This window comes from Typopeltis vanoorti, chromosome 1, assembly GCF_054136105.1.
Source record: "Typopeltis vanoorti isolate ZY-2024b chromosome 1, IOZ_Tvanoo_1.0, whole genome shotgun sequence".
NCBI classification, from domain to species: Eukaryota; Metazoa; Arthropoda; class Arachnida; order Uropygi; family Thelyphonidae; genus Typopeltis; species Typopeltis vanoorti.
Genome location: NC_143549.1, coordinates 9,055,999 through 9,082,150, shown reverse-complemented (window position 1 = coordinate 9,082,150; position 26,152 = coordinate 9,055,999). Strand labels below are relative to the sequence as shown.

At 35.7% G+C, this 26,152-nt stretch overlaps 1 protein-coding gene across 1 annotated transcript in view; it reads left to right on the top strand.

Annotated features, from left to right (window-relative positions):
* Positions 1 to 4,087: 4,087 nt before the first annotated feature.
* Positions 4,088 to 26,152, top strand: part of LOC150109768 (integrin beta-PS-like) — a 392,096-nt gene continuing 370,031 nt past the window's right edge. The window contains exon 1 of the mRNA XM_090396604.1: positions 4,088 to 4,254. The gene's annotated coding sequence lies outside the window, so the exon portion shown is untranslated. The remainder of the gene's footprint in view (positions 4,255 to 26,152) is intronic.

Genomic DNA, 26,152 nt, shown 5'->3' with positions numbered 1-26,152 from the left:
TAATGTTTCCATTCACACTGTCAAAGCGCAAACACAATAGGCTCTGTTTTGTGGACACATTCGTAACCGAACACTTTGACTTTTTTTAAAAAATCATATTTCTGTCATTCTGCGATGTATTCTCAGAACGAAACCAGGAAGCGGCCAAAATTGTGGCACTTTAACCCCCGATCGGCTGTCTTTGGTTTTCATCATTTACTATCAGCGCATGTTCGAGGCGAACTCTTCACGCCTTTTAGAGCTTGCATTGATGCCAAGCGCCACTCTCGTCCCATACTGGATCATTTCCTGCTCATCTTCGTTTAAAGCCATCAGCTCCCCCCCACCCCCCACAGTTAGGCTACATTAATTTCATAGCTTCGTTCTCGAAGATTCGGTTCCTTTCTCCAATAAATGTGAAACGAACTTTGAGAGCTTCGGTGCAGATGTCTTGGCAAAGGATCACTGACCTCATTCCATGCTGTCGTTATCGAAAGCCTTTCTGAAAGGGAAAATTACTTTCATTGAAAACGAGCGCGCGCACACACACAGTGTTAAAAAAAAAAAAACTTTTCCCAGTTGAGAGTCTTGTTTCATTCAATGCACTTATATTACTAATAGCGAAGGAAATTAGTATATTACCGTATTTACTCGAATATACCTCGCACTTTTATCCCCCAAAATTAAAGTTCAAAAATCGTTTGAGATATATGCAGGGATTTTCAGAAACTAAAGCTTTTCAGGCAAAAATTAAATGGACGTTTATAATTGAATCCTCAGTATTCATTCTAATTTATAATTGGTCACATTATTTATAAAAATGCATTTAAATTTTAATTATCAGCGTTATTTACGCAATCAGCCGCTCACCTTCATCACGAGATATTTTTGAATCTTTAGCGGCAATGCTTCTGTAATTAAATCAAACAGTTTAATTATTGTTTGTCCTTTTATCATTTCGAAATCATAAGATCACCAGGCTTTAAAACAAAAAATATGAAAATGGGTATGACTTTCCAAGAATCTATTATTTGCTATCGCTACTTCCGGTCTCGTATGTGATTAGTGCGGTATTAACAAAAGATCGCGCGACCCAACGACGAAGGCAATCCGAAGAATGTTGAGTTGAAATGCTGAAAAAGTAAAATCAGGGGTGCAAGATATACGCGAGGGGGAGTTATATCTGAATCTGCCATAAGAACATTCAGTTCCATATCCATTTCTTAAAGTTTGAAACTTTTTTCGTGAGCGAGGTAGATGTGAAACTTTTCAATTTCTTTTTTCATAAAGTAAATTCAGGGATGCGAGATATACGTTAGGGGGAGTTATATTTGAGTAATACGGTTGACAAAAAAACCCAAACCAAATCAAAAGGGAAAACCTAAATATGATATTCTTTTGAGAAATACCTTTTAAGCTTAATTTAAAAAATATCCGTCCTGATCTGATATCAATATAGAAATATTGCGGTTATGGTTGAAATCAAAACTGATTCACCTCGAAGGCGACGCTGTATGCTTTGGAACTGAAATATGAACAGGGGGATTTAGAATAGATTACTTTAGAGATATTTATTTTTACTCCTGTTTTGTCTTTTCTTTATATTTGTTTATGTACACCACCGTATCAGTTAGCTAATATCGAATTCAAGCTTATTACGAGTTAAATTTTGAAAGCTAAAATGACAAAAGTTGTTTTAAGAAACATTCAATACCTGACAGTTCTCTCCACACTGCGAGTCATTTCTCTATAACTCAGACCATTATCCCGTGCATATTTACTCTCCCACAGAGCTCTCTCTTTTCGATCATTCCCTATCAGTCCATCACAAAAATGGTTCTAAGCAGGACGACTTGCAGGAATTATTACAGCAGAGTTATTATTCTCACCATTATCAAGGCGCTTCATTACTTACTCCGTCTATTATTTTCTGCTCACTTTTCAAACCATGTTCTATAAAAGACGTAACGAGGCAGTTAAAAAAAATCATACATTATCTTGTAACAAAACCTCAGCTTGGTACTGCACCTGCTTTTGTAAGGGCCGACAGTAGAAAGAAAATTCGACTCCTGTCTAAGTGGCAAACGTACTTTTTGATAACTTGCAAAGACTGTTGATCGCAATTTCTTTCTGCTAGCCTGCTCTTCCATTCTCTCTCTCTCTTATTCAGATCGTACCACTGTTGCAACTCCTTAATATAAAGCTGAACTCTTGAATTCTTCTCATCTAATTCTCGCATAAATGACCACGATGCATTGCCTTCTACTATTACAAACAGAGCATCATATGCCTGCTGAGATCGTTCTAAGAAAATACATCAGAGGAATGTTAAATAACCTAGATACTAAACAAAGTTTGGTCCCGATGCTATCTTTCCAGCTTTCCACGTATTCCAATACCTGGAAGAAAGCATACATCCTAAACCTATTCCAAGAGAGAGAGAGAGAGAGAGAGAGAGAGATAAAAGTTCTGCCATTAAACTACTGACACCCACTGTCCTTATTGCAATAATCTCGAAAGTTATTGAGAAAGTCATTAACAGTCACCACTACCTGGGAACCACCAGCTTATCAACGAGCACCAATATGAATTCTGCCACTCGATATTCACCGCAGAACTCTTATCATCAAGCTCTGCTAGACAGGCATTATGGAAAGGTTTATAGAAACGACCACTGTTTCTCTTAACGTTTCCTGAGCTTTCGACACCTTCTCAGTAAACTGCCATCATTTTCTCTACTTTTCTCTTTCTCTAACTAGAATAGCCAGCTTTCTTTCTGGCCGGTCAGTTAGCCGATCTCATACGGAAATAGGATTTTTTGCACCCGGAAACTCAAGTTTTTTGTTCCCCAGAACAGGCAAACCGGCCCCGTGAACACAAGCGTCTATAGACATAGGACACACCGGAAGGCATAGGGCCAACCACCCTCTCCTCGATACGGTTGCAAAGTCTAAGAATAACCTCGACACCATAAAAACTAGAATCAAGATACTACAGAAAGCTCTTAATGGTACAGAAAAGAAACTGCATATGGAACTTTGGTGGTGGAAGATAATGCAGTGAAGTGTGTCTAATGTGACCCAAAACATTGGTACCATGATACAAGAAACGTGGGAAATATATCATGTTGCTCAGTGGTTATTATGCGTCTTTCACTGCCTTAATCATGTGAGATGCATAATAACCACTGAGCAACATGATATATTTCACACGTTTCTTGAATCATGGCACCAATGTTTTGGGTCACATCAGACACTTCACTGCGTCATCCTCCACCATCGAAGTTCCATATGCAGTTTCTTTTCTGTACCATTAAGAGTTTCCTGTCGTATCTTGTTTAATTCTGATTGTCTACCTTTTAAAATGTTACGAATTAAGGAAAAAGAGTCCTGGTAAAGGGGTTCTAACCCGCAGCCTGTTGGTGGAAGAGCGAATAAGATAACCATCCAGCCAATTAGAATCGAGACGCAGCCCAGGCGAGATCCGAACCCACCTCCCACAGGGAATGTGTCGACTGAGCAATTAAAGGCATTCAAATTATTTGAATTAATAGTTTTTACAAGAAACGTAAAAATCTGTTAAATTGAATTGAAACACTCTTGATAGGCAAAGTTTCCTCGATTCGTATTTCCTTTTTTTTTTCTTCCCCCATTACGTTTACTTTCAGAAAATAATTTCCTCCAATAAAGAAGCCAGCAATAAAATTTGTACAGTTTAACGATAAGAATGACGCTTTGAAACTATTTAAATATTTTAGGGAAGTGTGTGTGGGGGGGATAAAAAACGTGAAAGGGAGGCATGCGCTAAAATACCAAGCACAGCATTGTTCTATTGTAACAATCTCCTTCAAGTGCAAAACAATCCATCATAGTGACTTGGTTTATCTGACATTACTTCACTGCACGTCGTACCAATTGCATTACTCACCAAAGCGAACAAAATAAAGCTGTTTACCACCGTCTCTGGCCCGCCCTCCCCAAAAACGTGTTAGACTCATTCTGTATAAACAGAAAATTGATAAGTCGTGAACTTTGACTCGCGACTGTTTGCCTCTTCAAATTCTCTGCCGAGTATCGCTTTCTGCCTGTACCCAGCGAACAGCTCGGCACAACAACTTATTTCCTGTCTCCTTATCTCGATAATAATGACCCTGTCCATTACAATAGTACACGGACGGGCGTTGAAAGAGTCTGCAGTTTTTGGCTTTCCCCAGCATCAGTCCCTTTCCTCCCAGCGAAGCGAAGATAGGATAACAGCTCAGGCGCCACACATCAAGTAAGACTTTCCTTTATCTTTTTGTTTGTACCTGTCTTGTGTATAAATGTGTTGGTGAGGGGGGGGGCACGATGGGGAATGAGCCGAAAATGGATTAAGGTCACTCTGATGTCTTTTTTTCTGTGAACATGTAACAAGCTTCTTGTGTCTCCTCGCAAGTGTCAAAGTCGAATAAAACGTGTTTCGTTTCTGAGTTTAGAGCAAAAGAGTTCCGATTGCTTCACTTTGTGGTGTGCTCGTTCGGAAATAAGCGGTCCCCTTAGCAAGTGAACATGACGAAACATTACATTGACATTATATTCCAGAAGCATTTGTATCTCCTTTTGCTGATTTTTACTGAATAATTACAGTAAAACGATTTAAGCATTCATCAATAAAAGAAGGAAACAAACTTCGTTACGTCAATAATTTTTCTAAAATATGTAACCGTATTTGTACTAGATGTTTGTGCAGAACATTTCAAAACTTTTATTCGTGCCGAGAATGCAACTTATTCTTCTGAAGTTTATTTTAGTAAATGTTGACTCGCGTTATACATAACTGGGTAGTTATTATTATTATGTACGAGGAAAAGATCTTTGAATTACATCGCCCACGTGAAGAAAATCCGGTTGTTGTCCTTAATCCTCCAACGAAAAAAAAAGAAATCCAACTTTATCTTTCTTTTAGATAAAATAAGAAAGAAATACCCGATGTAGACATTTGACGCTCTTATGTAAAAAGATGTTTTGGCGGTCTTGATGTGGTCCGCGATCCGCCATTTGACCAGACCATTCTAATTTATCCCATGATTTCGAAATATGGTCGTGTGATTGTCGAGGTTACAAAGAAAGTAAGAAATTCAATTGAAAAGTATGAAAGCTTAAAAGGGTGTGTTTTTTCTTCTTCTTCCATTTAGGAAGTAAATGAAAATTGGTGGGGAAGAAGGAGATCGTGAAGTCTGACGAAGTGAGAAAGGCTCCAGAGAAACATGGCACCATTTCTTCAAAATAATCACTTGTTAAATTCAAAACTCCCGTTAACTTGGCATTCACTTCAAGTTTTCGTGGGAACATCCGGTGGTGCTGTTTCACTGACACATAAATTAAAACTGTTTCAGAAATGCAATGTTTAGGAAATCCCCCCCCCCTTACAAAACATGTCATGTTCTCAGCGAAAAGTTTTGTACACATTCTAGTAGATAGCAATCCTAACGAAAGGAAACTGAATGACAATGCCGACCTTGACTCCCCTTCCCGGGCCTGCACTTTGAATTTACGACCGTCCATACCGGATGCAGTCTGCTTTTGGTTATCCTTGCTCTGCAGTGCTCTTCATTTGAACCGCATCGAGTCTAAATTCTTCTTTCTTTCGTTTAATAAATACGTGTGAAGTGCTTTTAATTTATGTTCGTAGTTCAAATTAGCGCGGTTGTTTATTTATAGCCGTTATAAATCTCCGCTAAGGTTTTTTTTTTGTCTTGTGCTGGCGAGTCTCTTAAAATAAAATAAAGAAACTGCATAATCTAAATGCAGCCCGAGAGTGTTCTGTGCGATGTAAGAGGATCATCTTTGGGCCTTGAATATGGATTTAAAAAAAAAAAATGAAATGAACGATGCAGTCGCCATCCTTTGCATGCAATTAAGGGAAATGTGGTGAAAAAAGTTTTTTTTTTTTGTTGTTGTTGTTTGTTTCTGTTTAGTTTCGTGGATGTAATGGCTACTGAATATGATTGACTGTCAACGGATACTGTCCTTTCTTCACACGACAGGAAACTTCATTCGCAGACAGGGAGGAGCGTTTCGCAAATATACTCAAGAGGTGGGCTGAGGTCCTTTTAATACACAGAAACGACAAAGTCACAAGTACTCGTTTTTGGTTTCGCGCGTCGCAATATAATACGATGGCGGTCTAATAAATCTGTTTGTGTGCGACTGAATTATGTGCTGAAGAGATTAACAGTAGTACGATTTGAATTCTGCGAAACATCATGTCAAAAACGAAATCTTTAAGTATGTGACATTCACATTACTTGTTTTCTCTATCTATCAAAAATATCACTTGCAGTATGGAAAACATAAGTCATACATCACTGCACTGTCAGTTACAGATAGCTAATATTGGTGTACTAAATGTTACTTGCCACTATTTCTCCTCATACTTGGTATTTACAGACGAGCAGATAATAACAGAGAAAAAAATGGATTAAATTGATATTGACACCACGCAACTCTGCAAAAGAAAATAAAACTAAAAACCTAACAAGAGAAACAAAAATAAGGACTTTCAAAGAAAAGAACACGCTAAAAAGTAAAATGTTAATTGCAGAAAAACTATTGAAAAACTGAACACGAAAATAAGTAGGAATACTGGCTATATAATAGATAGATAACAAAGATGGTTATTTTGCTATATTTATCTATAAGTTCATGATATAAAACCCTCAAAGGGAGTAAGGTTAAGATGATGATGATAATAATTCATAAGAAGAATAGATTATTACTAACCTTCTATCAATTTTATTATAGATTCATTTATATCTTTCAGTACACCAATATTGTCAGATCTTATATTTTGGTATATTATATTATTCGGTATATTTCTGTATAGAGCCTCCGTAGCTAAGTCAGTATAGACAAAGCCCTTTGGTCGGAAAGACCTGGGTTCGACTCCCGTCATGAACGGGAGTCGAACCCATATCTTTCCTAAATAAATCTGTTATATTCTAACAGGATGCTTTAACTAAATTCATAACTGCTGAAATAAATTTGGCGTGAAAATCAACAATAAAAAGTCTTCTGCAGCTTTTCGCACTTAAGTAGGGTCGCTGTTTGTGGTGAGTCGCCTCCACAACCTCCTGTCTTGGGCTGTAGCCACATCCAAGTTCTTCTTCCTCAAGTCCTCTTCCACCATCTCTTCTTTGGCCGTCTGCGCTTCCTCTTCCCCTGCACATCCATCTGTATGACCTTTCTTCCCACATACTCTACCTCCCTCCTCATCACATGACCAAACCATCTCAACCTTGCCTCCTGTATCTTTGCTCCTAAGTTCGTAACTTTCATCATTCCCCTTACATAATCATTTCTCACACGATCCTTTCTGGTCACACCGCACATCCACTCCGCTACCTCTATCCTGCTGATGTTCTTTTTCCTCAGGGCCACAGTATCCACAGCATACGTCATAGCTGGTCTCACTACTGTCCTGTAGATTTTGCCTTTAAGATTGATCGGCACCCTCTTATCGCATAGCAATACAGCCATCTCTCTCTCTCTCCAGTTCCAGATCATAATAAGCAGCTCAGAAGGTCCATCATTATCACTTGCTTCCATTTGTAACTTAAAAAGGCGCCTTTGCAGAGTTTTTGCCCGAATTGAATTGGAAATCTTGAAAGCTATTGTCATAATTTCTTTCATATTTAAAAATTTAGCACACAGCACTTGTTGATGTATGATACAATGATACTGTAAGAAATTAGGAAAATCTTCATCATGCCTACATAGCGCGATAAAACCGTTGCGACGACCTGTTAAAGCTGGTGCTCCGTCTGTGGTAATTGACACTAGTTTATAAAGAGGCAGTTGAATGGTCCTGCTGTAACTCTTAAAACTGGTAAATATATCGCCACCCCGTGTTTGCCCCTTTAACGGAATGATAGTAAGTAATTCTTCTTTAGCAGAAAAGTCTTTAAAAACCATTCTAATAAAAATAATCATTTGGGAGATGTCAACTGCATCAGTAGATTCGTCCAACTGAAGCGAAAAGGCCTGACAATTAGTTGCTCTTTTAGATCCGAATTTATTTCTTATACTCGTTTTGCAACTGTATTTTGTGATAACTGTATTTCATTGATAGCAGCAACTATTTCTGATTTATAACTAAGATGAAAAGCCAAACGGCTATTTTTTCTAGCGAAGTTAATTAAATTAAGGGGATAAAAATCTCTTATTTTTCAGCCAGTATGCGAAACTCTAAGATCGAAAACTACGATCTAAGAGTTTTATGCCGAAGAACTATCGGCGAATCCAAGACCAGGTGGTCACTTACCTTTGGATTCACGGATAGTTCTTCGGCATGAAACTCTTAGATCGTAGTTTTCGATCTTAGAGTTTCGCATACTGGCTGAAAAATAAGGGATTTTTATCTCCTTAATTTTATTTCTGATTTATTTTCAAAATTACAAAACAGCGATTCAGCTGCTGCAAGAAATGGTTTTTTAAAAATTTTCTTATGTTTTGCAAGAATATTGCTCACTCTTAACGATGCAGTTGTTGCTGTCTCTGAGTTCGATATTATTTTAAGGAAGCATAACTGCTGTGATGGCAAACTTTTCTTCAATTCTTGAATTTTGACATTTCGTAAATCACTGTTACGTGGATACGCCGTTTCATAGCTGCTGTGCACCGATTCAAAGTGTCGTTCCAAGTTCCCTTTTTTCGGCAGAGAAACACTTCCATTGCAAATCAAACAACATTTGTCTTTGATCATAATAAAGAAAATAATCATGTTCCCACTCTTGATGATAGTGATATATCTTTACTTTTTTCGTAGTAGTAGTCATGATGGTACAATTTTAAATTACATGAAAACGTTTTAAACTTCAAATTTTAAACTTGTAGCAGAGCACTAGCACAAAACAAACAACCGAGTTTATAATATTATCGTTTATACATCGAGCTTCACGTGTTATGTTTGTACAATGCATCAAAGCGAACAAAAACCCAAAGTGGGAGTGTCTATGAGGGCGCATACATTTCCAAGTACACTCCACAACAAAAGTCTCTTAGCGGGAAATTTAAATATTTTTAACTAATATTGAATTTTTGAAATAAAATTCAATTTAATATAATTGAATTATAAACTAGAATTATTGTACACAAATATTTATTTTAAGTTTTTAATTAACGTAAATTTTAAATAGAACCATAATATAGATATTTGATAAATTATTTGATAAATAGATAACATTATTTATTTGCTTTATCGGATTCGGTTATTTGCGATCGATCCCAAAGCATTATGTGATCCACCCGTAGATCGCGATCGACGTTATCATTCCTGGTCTATATCGATTCCATTCTGATGTAAAATGCCATTAATTCCAATATCCAAATTGAAGATATTCAACTTAGCCCTTTCGTTTTGTAGAACGATTGTACCAGATTATTTAGAATATAACAGACAATGTTATATTCCTAAATAAATATGTTATATTCTTCAGGATGCTTTAACTAAATTGATAACTGCTAAAACAAATTTGGCGTGAAAATCAGCAATAAAAAGTAAACTACTTAAATAGGCAAGTACAAAAACAGCCACTGAATTCTCAATGGAACATCCTATAAAATGTATGAAATACTTCAGCCATTTAGGTACAAATTTTATTTAATATTTTTAACAAGACAAGCTTCAAACCAATGTTAACTTATGGATCTGAGAGCTGGGTTAAAAATAAAACTCTTCATCAAAAACCGGAGACTGCAGATAATAGAATTCCGAGAAAGATTATGGGAGTGAACAAATAGCAGCAATGGCAGAATCATATTAAAAATGAAGATATTAAAAAAAAATTGAGAATGTTACCTTTCAGGAATGTGTAAGCAGAGCTAATCTCAGGTGGTGTGGTCACTTAAACAGAATGGGAGAGGAAAGATTTTCTCTGCCAGATTGGCAGGAAAAAGATCCAGAAGAAGACCTTTCTTCCTCTGACTGGATCTTTTCACAGAGTTTGGCTGAGTAGTTGGCGTACCCGCTCTCCAACCAACAGGTCCTGGGTTCAAATCCCACCGTGGGCATGGATGTTTGTGATGATTGTCCTTAGGTGGGAGGTGAATTTCATCGCCCGGTGTGACCACCGTCCCGTTTATTGGAGGCCTGAAATGGCTTGAAAAAAAGTTCCATGTTTCGTCTCAGCCTTTTATTTGACAGTCCTGCTCTCAGGCAACATGATTTTACAGTTGTTCTATTCTCATGCCAATAAGGGTTTGAAATTTGTGATGATGAAACAAATGCTGCCTGAAAGCAATAATGACAACAGTTGGGTGAGACCCTTATTGGCACTAGAATAGAACAACTGTAATCATGTTGCCTGAGAGTAGCACTGTCAAATAAAGGGCTAGAGCAGGGTTTCTGGACTATGTAAAAAAGACATTTTAAAATATATATACATATATATATATATTGAAAGTTATTTTACCTCGAATTTATTATACGTTAAAGATACTAAGAAATTTTATGCTTGGTTCCTTTATCCAAGGAATCAAAACAGTGTTTTTTGCTAGTGAAATAAATTCACCTCTGGCTACTTGTATATATAGGCTAATGACTTCACATCGCTTGCCTTACCTTGGCATCCTCACGAGTCTGGCTCCCACTGATGAGACCTCAATAAAGATCGAAACAGGTCTGGGTAGTGGCCCTTCCCATTATCCATTGCATTATAGATGTCTGCAAGGAGATGTGCTTTGCATTATGGGATACATACTGAAGAAAGTGATGGGTATTCATTAGCCTCTCTATACAAGTAGCTCAGACGTGAATATTTCACGCGCATTGTTTTGCTTCCTTGGTAAAAGGATTAAAAACCAAATACAGTATATAATTTCTTGGTATCTTTAACATAATACTTAACCCAACCCACGGTACATATATACTATAGGTTTATTAATAACCTTTCTTTTGTGGGTGGGAACCACATAAAAAATTTACGCCGTTTGAGCTGCTGCTGATGATGACTACGAATCCACTGTTGCATATTACACCTACCGCCAAAATTGAGATGTAAGATGCCTTGATATTGTGTACTTGAATTTTAGCAAGCATCTGAGCAAATATTTATATCTGAACTCAAAGCCTACGCAGTGTAAGGAATGTATATCGTCAGTGGACGAGATAAAGGAATGAGTAGCAAAGAGATCAAGTTTTTATAAAAAACTTTATATGCAAAACAAACGTTTTGGCAAAATGATATCCGTTGCTGACGATACGGCTTTAGTATACACCGAAACAACCCTTGAAGATCTAAAAAATCGGATTAATAGCGATATGTTAAAACTAAGTATATGGTTTAGCAACAACGGATTTAACATTAATTCCGACAAAACGAGATATATGTACTTTATATTAATAGACAAATTAGATCACAGTATAACTATAAAATGGCATGAAAGAAAATGTAGTGATACACAAAATTGTAAATGTAGCTTAATCAAAAAAAAAAAAAAAAAACCGCCAAATATTTCGGCCTCCATATCGATAACAATTTGAAGTGGAACTCCCACACCACTTTCTTAACAAATAAGTTTAGGTTCATAATTAAAAGACTATATTATGCTAAAAAATTGAATACTTGAGTAATACTTGAATTTTATTTTGTAACATTTTACTGTGTATTGAATTGTATTGTGAAATATTGCCATAATTATACAAGTTGAATAGTATAATATGTATAATTTGTATACGTGATGTGAATAATAAAAACTGTTAAAAATTGTTATAAAAGAAGAAAATGATAAACTCCAAAAGGTCAGTAGTGGGCCAAATTGTTTGTTGAGTTTCAGCATGCTTATGTGATGTTGGAGTAGTTTATAGATTCGCTTATGTTCGTTTAGTAGAAAGCAAAAAAGATTTACTTAGTTTTGGGTTACATGAGGCTCTGATGACCTGTTTGGCAGCGGATATGTTTGAGCAATTATTTACATGAATTCAACTGGCAACTCAAATGTTATTTAATATGGAAGTTGATTTATTAAGTAGGCAGTCGTAAGAAATCAAAGAATTCACGTGATTTAATTTTCTAAACCTGACTAGCACATTCGCTATTCTTGAAAACCAAAAACATCTCGAGCTTCATCCACAACGCCGAGTGCATCGAGGTTCTTTCCTATTACCTACTGTCTTTCTCCTGTACATAATTGATTTACTCAGAATAACCACTAATCCAATCCACAGCTCCACAGATGATAGTACTCTCCATTCATCCTACTCATTTGACAAACCATGGGGTACCCTGACTTCTCAACTTCCTCCAATTGGGGCAAGGACAATCTTATCGTGTTCAATGCCACCAAAACACAGTTTTGCCTTTTCTCTCACAAAAGGGATCTCGGCATACCTATCCTTACTCTCGTAATGTACAAATCACCAGAAAAGATCAAATCTCTCTCTCTGCTTGGACTCACGTTTACCCTCAGTCTTTCTGGCATAAACACATCACATCAACAGCCTCCTCAGCATAAAATAAATAAATAAATAAATGAAACAAAACTAGATATTCCCTTTCGTTCAAGAGTCCTTGTCGTTTTACTACCCAATCACCTCTCAACTCATATACAAATCCCAAATCCGCCCATACTTAGAATACTGCTCACATGCTTTGGTGTGGTGCACCTAAAACTTCTCTTGAAATCGTTGACGTTGTTCAGAGAGGAGCAATTAGGCTCATAGATGATCCCCCTCTCTCTTACGCATTCACCTCAACAGCTATCTCACAGACACAGTGCTTCAACACTTCTACAAGTACTTCAATAGTCACTGCTCCAGTGAACTGGCAACCTTCATTCCTCCACTTTGTGTTGCACCTGTTAATACAAGAACAGCAGCTGTGCAGCATCCCTTTACTGTGCGTTGCACAGTAAAGGGATGCTGCACATACAAAGATAAATAAATGCCAACGCACCGAGCCTGTTTCTATTGATCCTCTTTTATTCTGTCCTCTGGAACAATCTTCCTCATGAAGTATTCTTGAAGTAAACAACTGCAACTTTTCAAAAAAAAAAAAAAAGAAAAGAAAGAAAGAAAAAGTGAAGAAAAAAACTTCAGTTCTTATATCACCCTACACACGGCACAATCTCAAAATGTCGAGCAAAATCGAAAATATCTGCTACACTCGTTATCATACTCTAAGCATAAAAAGCCTTTTTTCAACGAAGTTTTCTAATGCGTTCAAATATACTCCAAATATATTTATGTACTCAAATGCAGACAGAAACTTATATTATGAAGATTGGCACTTCCTACTCTCTCTACATTACCATCCGAAAAATTACATAGAATCTCTGCACAGCATACCACCCTGTTAATTACACAAAATCCTCTGCTTCCCTCCCCCAAGCCTCCAGGGTATCAGCCAAAAGATCGTCTACTATATGCATACAAAAACAATTACATCAAATTCCATTGGTCTCATTGCCAATTACTCTGAAAGGAAAAATAATACCCAAACCTCAAAGAAACCATAAACTTATCTGCTCACGCTATTCGAAATAAGTACATTTTCTTCTGGTGGATGTAATCGAAACTTTAACCTAAATCTTTACTGATTTTCTGGCTAGAAACGTGGATCACATTCCGTTATCAGTTTCGATACATGTTTACATGAAGTTTTTATTCCATTCTATTCCCTCTCTCTCTCCTAGGAAATGTAATCGAAGATATAAACAAAGGAGACATTGATCTGAAAATGAAGCAGAAGATTAAATGCTGTGTGATAGAACATTTTTGTTTATCTTTTATGCGTTCTGCACTTTTCAGGGTAAGCATCTCGTCTTCAAATCCGCGCTTATCCAAAGACAAAAGATTTGTAATTTTCTTACAGGAAAAATATCAAATTTTCAAATTCGGAGAAACGCTATTCAAATTTTTAAGAGCGATTTTTGATCCAATTTACATAGAGGTCATCTTTAGCATTAGAGAAATCATTATTTTCTAGAAAACTATTCGACTTTGCAAAATATGTCAGATCATTCTTTTGGAATTGTTCCTCAAGGAGGGTCAGCTTTAATTGAAATTCATGAATAGACTGTGAATGCTCGCTTATTATTTTACCTCTGTACTGAAGCTTCGTATTCAAATTTTTCAAGTGAGTCATCAAGTCGCGCAGAAAGTGCAAATCACGCTACCACGAAAAAGTTTCATTTTCAGGCAAATTTTCTTTCTTACCTTTCTCGACAAGATATTCTTTTATTTGAGGAAGTAAATCGTTCCAAGACGTCGTTTCCTCCATCTACTTAACCATTTACTTTTGTAAAATCAGTATGATCATCAAACGTGCGCTTTTCCTCAAAGACTCCTCATATAATTAACAATTTTTACAATGTTCATCGCATTTTTCAGTTCGATACTTTTAGACATCTGAGCACATAAATTTTACAATGCAAAATGCAATGGAAAGATGGCAGTGTGGACTTCACATTGTTTTCATTTAAATGCTGCTTCAAAAGAGAAACAAATCCTAATTTCGTCACAACCATGTGACAAAAACCAGCTTTCTTAAATCGAGATTAATTTTTTAACATTTGAAGAACGTTTTCAAAGATGTCTTTTCCACATGTTTGATCTCGTCATTCACAAATGCCAAGCATTTCTTCTTTACTTTGAAGATCTGAGGTCACATATCGAACCCAAAATATCAACTGCGCCGTGTCACTAACATCTGTTGACCAATCTAATGATAAATACAAACAGTCCTTTAGTTGTTCAAACAACTGATTTTATCTCTTTCGCTAACTCTAGCATTCTGCGAACAATTGTTCTTCGACTTAATTGTAAATTATTTACCTTTTGAAGAATTTCGTCTTTTATTTTTGAATTATAATGCTCCAACAGAGTTTCAATGACCATAATCAATATTTCGTTTACTAGTTAAGCATCGGAAATGGTTTGTTTCTTTTTTTTTAGCTAGACTCTAAGCCAATTTATAGCTAGCTAACGTGACTAGTTCCACCGATGATAAAAAATCTTTTTAGGCCTCGCTTTGGTTCATGAAGTTGTGCTTTGAGGCTGGTAATTTCATTAAACCAATTTTGGCTATCAACTTGAAATTTCACATCATATTCGCGGTGAAAATTGTTAAAGTGTTGCTTAAAGATGTATTTTTTTTTTATCATTGAAGACTTCGTGACAAACAGGGCTGGATTAAGCCAGCGGGGGCTCTGACAGTAAAATTGAAGGGGCCCTTTAAAAAGTGCTTATATGCTACAAAGAGAACTAGGGATTCACTATAACAAAAATGTAAACACACATAATATGTGATTTAATACTTTTATTTCAAAACATTGCAACAATTTGCAGATTGAATTTCTTCCGTCGGACAAAGTTGTAGTAATAGTTTTTCAGTTTTGAAGTTTCTGAGCAGTCTCTGCTTGCCGCCAGGCCAGCAATTCGCTTGATCAGCTTCTGTACGCAAAAAGACACACTGGCTTATTATTTACTTCCATCTCTGCAAATTTCAATTCCCAACTTTCGTTAAATTTTCGTTTCACGTTTTTCCAGTCACGCGCCATTCTTTTCGGCAGCAAATGCCGAAATCAATTAAATTGTCTTTACTTTTTTGAGTTTTCACCATCATCTTCTGAATTCTTTCGTTTTCGAATTATCTGCTTATCTATATTATGGATTTGAAATAAAATTTATTTAAACACTTAAAGTTGCACACCACAAGTTTGTTTACAGGAGCATGCAAAAGGGCACATAATTACCTATCTACGCTTGCTGAAAACAACTGTAAGCCAGACTGCCTCATCAAAATATGTTGAGTCACGTATGAAAACGATTTGCTAGAAGCAGTGCAGTTTGCTGCATTTGACCAAATTTTCCATAAAAAATAATAAATGTTGGAAAAAGTTGGTTCCTAAACTCGCGAATTAAGAAAATAAGATTTTTACCAATGAAAATATAATTTTATAATATAAATGAAATAAAATAAGCAATTCAATTTTAACTTTTTCCAAAAACAACGTTGGCCACGTGTCGCCATGGAGTGTCCTGCCCCGAGTTAGAGAATCGTCTGGGACTTATAGGACTTTTAAATTACAAATCAGTAAGCTTAGTTGATGCCCCACAAATAAATCAGACTAACCAATCCACGTACGACTCATGATTCTTTCGAAAGCCCTTATAAATGTTTCTCAATCTTAGATAATTACGTGTCTTTGTCCCAGCTGTGCTAAGGAGCGCTAAAAAGAATTCCGGTATAACTTGTAAAAATCAAGTGGATGTTAAATCCACTTGATTTTTACAAGTGGATTTAATTTTACTTGATTTTTGCATTATTTCAAAGCCGAATGCAGAAACCATAAAAGTTTCATATGAAATTTGACCAGAGAGCTTACGGGAATATACTCGCCGGCATTTACGAGTTGCCATACTCGGACCTTATTGGTCCACTTTGTTAAGGTTTGTACTGGCCTGACAGCTGTTTCGAACTGGTTGGTTTTTATGAAAGACTAGGCAAAACCTTAAGAGAGCAAAAACTCTCTTTCAGTACTAAGGAATTTGAAACTTCAGAGATGTGTATTTTTCGTAAGCAAACTCTCGGTTGGTGCATAAAAGTATTTACTAAAATAAAGAGCCCAAGGGCTTCAGTTCGGCGATGCAAAAATTGTAAAAATCAAGTGGATATTAAATCCAGCATTATTTCAAAGCCGAATACAGAAGTTATAAAAGTTTCGTTAATATTCACATGATTTTTACAATTTTTGCATCGCCGAACTGAAGCCTTTTGGTTCTTTATTTTAGTAAATTCCGGTATAATTTTGATAATTCATCTGCTACATCTCGAATTGAGTTTGTTATTAAATGTTATTGATTAGTAATTAATAAAGGGATTAATCATGATAGTAATAACAGCAAAGAATTTTGGACAGACTTTCAAGAATGCCAAATCTTTAGTTCAGCTTATTTTGTTGTTGCTGTTTGTGCATCTAATAACATTATATTACAACCTTTATGCACGAGTGCATGTATGTATGCATACGTTATTGAGGGATATCTCATTATACATAATATTTTAGGATGTATTATTTGTTAAGCCAAATTGTACAAAGTTTAATGCTATATTTACTAATGCAATTTTTCAGTTAATACTCGTATTAGCTGAAAATATCGAATACTTCGACAGCCCTTTTCAAACAGTTCGAAGTGAGACATTCTAGATGCACAATGAAACATAAAAGAAACGTTTGTTCTCTTGCTACCACTAGCTTGAATCTCGAGCTGCAGCACTTACTAGAAATCCTGTGAAGCCGTCTTAAGAGGGAAGGAGGGGGTGGGGAAAAGAAACTGTCACGTACTGCTGATTGAATCTCGTGTCAACCGTAACAAAAACAATTTGCTCCCATCATGTCGGCAGTTCTTTCTTGGCATCTGTCCAAATCACGTCCTTTATCTAGATAAGCATATTTTGAACTGTACGGTAAAGTGCCACTTGGCTCTGTTGAGCCTCCACTTGTGATAAATGCTTCTAACTGTTTGCAATAAAAAAAAAAAGTATTTACGTTAAAACAAAACTGGTTCTTGAATATCCTCAATTCTCCCACGAATTGTAAATGGGAAGAATAACATTTGCTTAACCGTTGTTGAAGTGACTGGATTCTCGAATTAATTCATCTTGTTGCGTTATTTCAGCAGCAGTTTGCAGCCACAAAATCGCCTTCTCGGGGTCATTGATAGATTGCCACCGTTAAGATGATTCGTTGACAATTGAAAAATAAGTGAATTTGATCAGGGTTTATTTTTTTTTTATTCTCCAAAGAATCATTGAATTACTTTATTTTCTTAACAAATTTAAAAAAAAAACAAGCCATTTTACATCTCATGGGAATTTGCTAGACGTTCAAAACCAAATTTGCATTACTGAATTTATCCGGCAACTAGCTGAAGTACCCAAAAAACAAATCTATAACGCAATTCAGCATAAAAGCATCTATTTTTATATGGAAAAGATAAAAGCTAAAGTTAGAAAAATCGAATTCATGAAAAAGTCATTAACACAAGTTGTAAATAGTTTTTTTTTTTTTTAATGATTAGGCTCAGAAGATTTAGTATTTGTTTTTGATGCTCGTGTCCCACCTAAAAAGATTAAGTCACAAAGTATAATAGGATGAGGTTGTGCGCCACGATCTTCCTTGTTCATTGAGGCATACGTAAGAAAATGAAAGGAAGAAGGTGACGCACTATTGTGTCATGTTTTCTGAGTTACCATCCATAATTTACAGAGAGAAAAAAGTCGCATATTTTGAATAAGTGTCGGTGTGAGTGAATTACAGTAGGTGAAGAAGCATCCTAAAAGACAAATTTAGAAAATCTGTTCACTAAAAGGATATTATGATACATCACTATTTCATTTATACACACATGCCTAACGATGTGAGAATCATCCATCGTCACATAATGACGTGTCTGTGTTTTTGATATATTCATTTATCTTTATCAAGATTTTTTATTTGCTTGTTTGTTTATTTCTCCTATGCACGATTTTTCTCACGTGAGTTATAGCTACAATTTAGCTTACTTGTTAAAAGGTAGTAAAAATATTTATTCATTCATTAGTGACATTTAACAAAGACTAAATAATTGGTTATAAAATATATTTTTATCCCCTTTACTTTTAGAACAGCATCTTACTACAAACTAAACGTATTTGTTTTCGTTCGTGGCTAATCACATTTTTAAAATGTTGAATAAATTGTATTAAATCATCTAATCCGCGAGCCCTTCCTTTCTCCTTTTAACATGCAGCATTTCGCCTGCAACCGTCTTCTCAGCATGATAACCATGGGTGGAAAGGAAATGGTAAAGTATGAAGATGACGTAGGCATGAAAATATTCAGTCAAGTACCGCTACATCCTTTGCAACGTTCAGGTGTTTCTTTCTCCTGAATTATTTTTTAACCTTGAATGTATAAAGATTACCCAATTTTGTTTCTAATGTTCACTGCATTATCTGAAGGACAATCGCAAAACACGAGATTGGCGATCGTTGCAGACGTATTTTAAAAAATATTAAAATTCTTCCGGAGCCGAAATTTAAAGCATTTTAAGAAAAATTTAGAACATTTTAAGAAAGTTCTTTGCATTTCTGTTGCGTAAGCAATAAAATATGTTACTTTGGAGACCACTGCATCTTCTGATTCGTTCATACGTTACCTTCTCTTCATTTCATTTATTTATTTGTTTTAACATTGACTAAATATTATTTTAATATGTTTTAATCCGTTCTTTACTTCGTAATATGAAGGAAAGGTGGGAAAGCATAAGTTAGGGATCGTTGGATATTGTTTTTGAAGCGAACAATTGAATAAGAAATTTCTGCATAGTTCGAATATTCATTTGTAGTTGCGAACCTTGGCGGATCTAAGTATATCTGCTTTTTTTCTTCTTTTTCCTTCCTTCACCACTTCCTTTCTTACTTCTGAGAACTGCAGTCACACCTAAGTGTTTATGCTGAAACTCAGAAGACGTACGAAAATGCCACTTGAATGTCTTCAACGGTTATGATTCATCAGTATAAAATACCCGCATTCAGTATTATGGAAATATATATCTCGTATATCACACAGCCTAAAAGAAAGTGATATTGCCTGAAATGCAACAAACACAACACTACCTAGAAAAAAAAAAAAAAGAATACGTAGCTAGAAGATGTTGTTGATATTAATCTGAATATTTATTCCAAATTCATATGCAAAATAAATTTAAAAATTCATAATGACTTAAGAGCAGCAGCTCATCCAAGTTAGGTTGCAAAATCCATAAGCATAATCCACAAGTCAGGAAGTGTGTACGTGCGTGTGCATGCTTGCGCGCGTCCGTCTGTGTGTTCTGGTTTTGTATATGCATATATTTCTGTTTCTCCCCCATGAAACACTGTAAGCCTACATAACGTATCCACGCAAGGTAAAGAAATTTTTACCATGTTATTCATTTTGTGTATTTTTTATTTATTATACAGTTCGGAAACCCTGTTCTAGAGGCCAAACATGGAATTTTTTTGAGCTACTTCGGACCTCCAATAAGCTGGGCGGTGGTCTCACACTGGGAGAAAATTCATTTCCCACCTAATTCTAGTCCCAAACACCCATGCCCACTGTGGAATTTCAATTAGCAACCTGCTAGTTGAAGAGCGGGTATTGATCCCACTCAGCCAACTAGGCCAAAAAATATGCTAATAAATTCACAATTATATTATACACCACCAAGGCCTACGAGGCCTTGGTGGTGTATAATTGTGAGGTCCCGGAAGGGGATGTGGGCAGACTACGTTGCATATATATATATATATATATATATATCATTATTAGCCAGTCCGTTAATAATGATAAAAATTTCTTTCCGAACCCGACACCCCTTGACCCCTCTCGTCTGTCTTGTACACCCTTATATATACACCACCATTTAATTATATTCTCTGAGTTTCCAAGAAAGAAAAAAAAAAAACGCTCTATCTTATATAGAGGTCGCAAAGTTTTTTCCCAACTTTTCGAAACTCGAGTTCATCCCGCATACACGAAAAACCGGCCAGAGAGCATCCTCAATTTACAGACAAAATATTATTCTAGACTGATAGATGGCATTAATTTGTAATGATGACGTAGCGTGTAGATGGAGGATTAATTGTGAAGCCAATTAATCCTCCATCTACACGATTGCTCCTACACCACGGTTTGTGGTGTAGGAGCAATCCCGAGATGAACTGTTGAATTTCTCGGAGATATCACGTAATAATAGTAATAATCATACACTGTACTTATATATACAGATAAGAAAGCAGAATACATACTTGTCTGTTTTAGTTATTTAATCATATAAACATATAGTAGCTAAAAGCATTCATTACACTCATAATATCACCTAAGAAATAAAATTTGAAATACTTAATGGATTTACTCTTAGCATTGCTTTTGTTAGAAACAATTATTTTCTACTGTTATCCTCTTTTTTATCTCCCTTCTTTTTGTTTCAGTTCAGATATCTTTGTTTCTATGTTCTGTTTCTATGTTTCTAAAAAAAAAAATAGTAATTTATTATTTATTTATTTTATTATTATTTCTTTTGGATAGAGCGTTTAGGTATTATTCTTTAAATAATTTGTAATTAAAAATTTGATTCTTATGCAGCTAAAAAACCATCTTTAAAATGTTCATGTCGTATTCATTTTCAGTATTTGTTATGTAGCATAAAAGACTCATATCTATCTTAGAAGTACCTCATACTGTTAAAAACAGTTTAATGCATGTCAGAAAAAAATTCGCGAAAAGCCTAGATATCAAAAATCATCTAGTGTTGATGGCATCCCTCTTATGCTTCATTATAAACATTCATTCCGTATCATCTTTACAGCCCTTATATTCATCGAGTATCTATTCCATGGCATTGAACCAAGCCTATCTTTGATCTGTTCAAAAAATAAATAATAATAAATAAATAAAATAAAATATACAATAATAATTGCATCGGCTGTAAATTTTTAGCTTTTCATGTGGATTTGATATTAAATTAAAGGTTACTCTAGAATATTAATATTCAGGTAATATATTCGAAGAAGTTGCATGAAACCTTGCACCCAGAAATTCCCAGTTTGGTTTCTCTTTCTCTCTCTCCAAGCTGTGAATTATTAAATAAAATAATGTCGACTGCCGCAATGACTTTTTTTTTCTACTGAAGTTTGTTTATTTGTAGAATGATGGCTGCTGACATAACCCTTCGTATTTTTCACACATTATCAAGTGTTGAAAACAGGAGATGGATGAGACAGCTGTCATTCGGTGGTGTATGTTTAGATATCGAACGAGTTGAATAGCTCACTTTCGTAGAATTCTTGTCGGTGAAGCATCAAATCATTATCGGTGAATAAGTCAGTTAGTAAAAGGAACTACAGGTTTGAAAGATTTTAACAGAAATAGACTTTCGCGTTTCCTTTCATGATGTACACTCGGCCACCATGCTCTATACTGTCAACAACCTTTGCTACCCCTTTCTAGACTGTAGGAATTATGCTAAGTTATTACCTACTAGACACGTTTATTTTTTTTTTCTCCGGCTCCTTGCAGACAATCCATTTATCTACTTCAACTGAAGTAGATAAACGTTCAGATTGTAAAAGGCTTGATATTGAAAATATATTACAACAATATATTACATTGTTTTCAGGTACATTCGAATAATTCGTTTTGTTTCCTTATATATTTCCATATATATGTGTGAAAATATATTAGGAAACAAAATGAATTTTTCGAATTACCTTCATCCCCTCTAAACCCCAGTGACCAGATTTGAGCACAGAAGTCCAGATGGCCTAATCAGGGTCTTATGCAATGGAATCACTACCATTTTATCTCTGCTGGTTAATGTTCGTCTTAATATTGCAAAAATCCTTTGAATTGTCTTTATTATCTTTACAACATGTCCTTAAATTTCAAATTTCGATTTACCATAATCCCAAGATCCCATGCTTCCTCAGTTTCTTCCAGTTTATTTCCACACACATAAAAGTATTTAGTATTCCATCTGCAGTTCCCAAAATTCAATACTCTACATTTAGCAACATTAAACTATAATCCCATTCATCTGCAACGTTTCGTTTGCAACTTATTCAGATCCTCCTGAAGAATGCCAGTACTGCATTAAATAACCTTCCCCATCGGCAAACAACAGAATATTTCCCTGAATTCCAGTAACAATATCATTGATATAAAAGTTGAAAAGTACTACTTAAAAAATAATATAAAACTATAAAATTAATATAAAACTGTGCAAGCTGTTGGTATAAATGTTGACAACATTAGCTGCACTAAACAAAACAGCATCCCTCCATGGCAGGTTTGCACACCATCCTGCAACCTCTCACTTTGTCAGCTACAGAAATCTTATACCCCATCATTCATTTACCTGCAATTGTTTAATGCACACAGAGCAGCACACGCTGATTTCTTACCCATCTTTACAGATGGTTCAAGAACTAATACCTCTGTTGGCTGTGCTGCTGTGTTTCCTGACATTATTATCTCAAATCAGATCCCACCTGACTGCAGTAATTATACAGCAGAGTTACATGCTATTTAGCTTGCACTTGTGCATATAAAAGAAAACTGCTACCAAAAGTGTATAATTTATACACACTCATTGAGCTCTTTACAGGCTATCTCCTCTCCTATGCATAATCCACATCCAGTACTTTATGAGGTGTTACACCTGTTTCACAAAATAAAAATCTTTAATTTCGCTGTTCAGTTCTGCCGGATTCCAAGCCACATCGGAATCAAAGGAAATGAGGCTGCAGATGCAGCTGCTAAATCAACCCATACCTTCTCCACATACTATTTGACAGTTCCATATACAGACTACAGACAACTTATAAGATCAAAGTTAATTGCTCAGTGGGAGTTAACATGGCAAGAAACATCAACAAACAAATTATATAACATTAAACCTGAAATTAAGCACTGGCATTCTAGTCAACGTACAAAGAGAAGGGAGGAAGAGGTTGTCCTTGCTAGTCTCCGCATAGGTCACAGTCACCTTGCGAATTCTCATTTACTGAGAGCTGATGGCCCTCCCATATGTGAAAAATGCAACACACATCTCACTATTCATCATATTCTGGTAGATTGTCAAACATTTACACGAGAGAGGAATGAAAATTTCACCTATCTAACCAAGCCATATACACTCAGGGAAATGCTAGCAGACTCAGGCAAATTGCATGATGTTTTTAATTTTTTAGAAAGAATTAATTTGTATAAACATATTTGACCATAAATTTGTTTATATGTAAATGCTTTTTTTTTTTTTTTGCTTAACTTAACTTTTATACCTATGTATTATTCATTAGGTTAAATCAGACCAATTATGTATTACCATGGGCCTTGATCTTGTATATTTGTATCACCCTGCTGTAATTTTGTTAATATATAAATACCATAATGCTAAACTTAAATTTTATGCATCAATGCTTTATATGTAGATATTGCATCACTTAACATACATTTTTGTGTATGCATCTTATTTACTACTTTATTTTTCGAATAATCATGTAGTGCTGTAGGACATCTTACCTATTTGTGTACTTTCTAGTCATTCTGTTTATGTATCCTAAATTACGTTTCTACTGCATTTGCTGAATTTAATTTAATGTAATAATCCCTTTTTGCCAATTTTTGTGCTGCTATAAGGGCATCTGTTACAATTTTATATATATCTAGATACAGCATTCCTTGGCTTAGTGTTTCATATATTATGTATTAACTTATATTGTTAATACATTATATTATTATTATATTATATCATTTTTGCACTACTGTAATAACCTCTGACCTTGTGTGTTGCTGTGCCCTCTGCAACAGTTCTGTTTACCTAGATATGCTGCTTTATGAAACTAGATTCTTGTACAGACATATTGTTAACAATTCTGTAAATGCTAATGTTTGTAACCTTTAGTATGGCACAGTATGACCTTTGTAGTTTTTGTGCCAAATATACCAACCAACCAACCGACCAACCAATCCTGTTCATCTCTCTCCCCTCTCCCAAATTATCTGGCCTATAGTAGCATGCAACTATATATCTGGTCTTGTCAACCTCCAATTTACACCACACATGCACATCTTCAAATCCATGTACATTATATCCCTTTGGTCTCTCTATCCTGAGAGGGTGCGGGATAGAGAGCCAACACAAGCAATACTCAGCCAACACGTTTCCCCTTCCCCATAACTTGCCGGAAAATAGTATATCCTTCTACCTCTTTTCATGTCAGGAGAGATTGGATCAATCAGTGCTACTAATTTATTCCATTTATTCCCAATTCTCTTCATATTTTTATATAGAAAAAGTATGTATTCTCAGTACTCTCGCTCTCTCTCTTTATTTATATATGCCAGCTGAATCAATACTCTCGGCCCCATACTGTTATTATCCATAGTTTCCAATGCACTTAACGTTACCTTGCATGGGGCCATACTTCCTGCTCTCAACCCTATTAATTCTGATTTCCCTGTCTAAACACTTCCACTTGCTCAGAGAATAATGACCTTTCTAAACGCTTGTATCCCTCCCTGTTCAAATGGCACCCATCTTTTTGCATACAGCGTTCTTCTGCTCTCCAGTGCGCTCTATTTATTATTCATTACTCATTTATTATCATCGACTCTTCTACTTAACTCTGCATTGTCAAAGCAAGGAAGTACACTCACTACCCCACCCCATCCTCACACTTTTCTGTAGCACAGTCTCTAACATTGCTCTCGAATCCTTTGCCACCCAATTAACGATGCCTCTCAAGTCATTAGTACCAACCATTACTCTCATCTCTTCATCGCTAAAGTCACCCTCTCCTTCGTTCCACCAAGCAAGCATTCTCTTAGAATATGCTGTTCTGTCCACCCTGAGTCATAGAATCGCATATATTTCACCTTTTATGCGTTCATTTCTACTCACATTGACGTCCTTCTCTCTCTCTTTTCCCATAATCTCCTGTATTACTCTTTCACTTTCATTTCTTTTCCTCATCTCGCTTTCCCTTTCTCCCACACTTTCACAGCATCAGCTCGTTGCATCGCTTTCTCTTGTTCTTCCATTCTCTCCTTATTTATGGAAAGAGGGAGAGCATGCGAGAGGGAGTTTAGGTTTTAGCACTTGATCAATGTTTTGTTTACTCATTAAATATTTCAGAATATAGGAATAGAAGCGAAATTTCGAAACCAAACGTCTCTCTCTCTCTCTCTCTCTCTCTCTCTCTATATATATATATATATATATATATATAGAGAGAGAGAGAGAGAGAGAGAGAGAAAAAATTGCCTAGTGTTGCAGTACGTGCAGCCGCAAACTTGACTTACTACTTACTCGTCTGTTTGCTTACTTGGGAAAAAGGATTTAAAAACCTAGCTTATAAAATTGCTTCGTATCTTTATCATATATATATATATATATATCGTTATAGGTTTGATTGTGGTCACCAAACTTTTTTTTAAAAAAAAATCAGAAACTGGAGTTTTTGACCCGGCTTTTTCATTTCGATACTTTTCAATCAATAATATGCGTAGGCCTTGGGATCACGAGATCGCGGCAATTTGTTGCTCATCCCAATGTATTTAGAAGTCAGTTTTTCATAATATCGGTTAATTTTAAGAGCATTGAATGA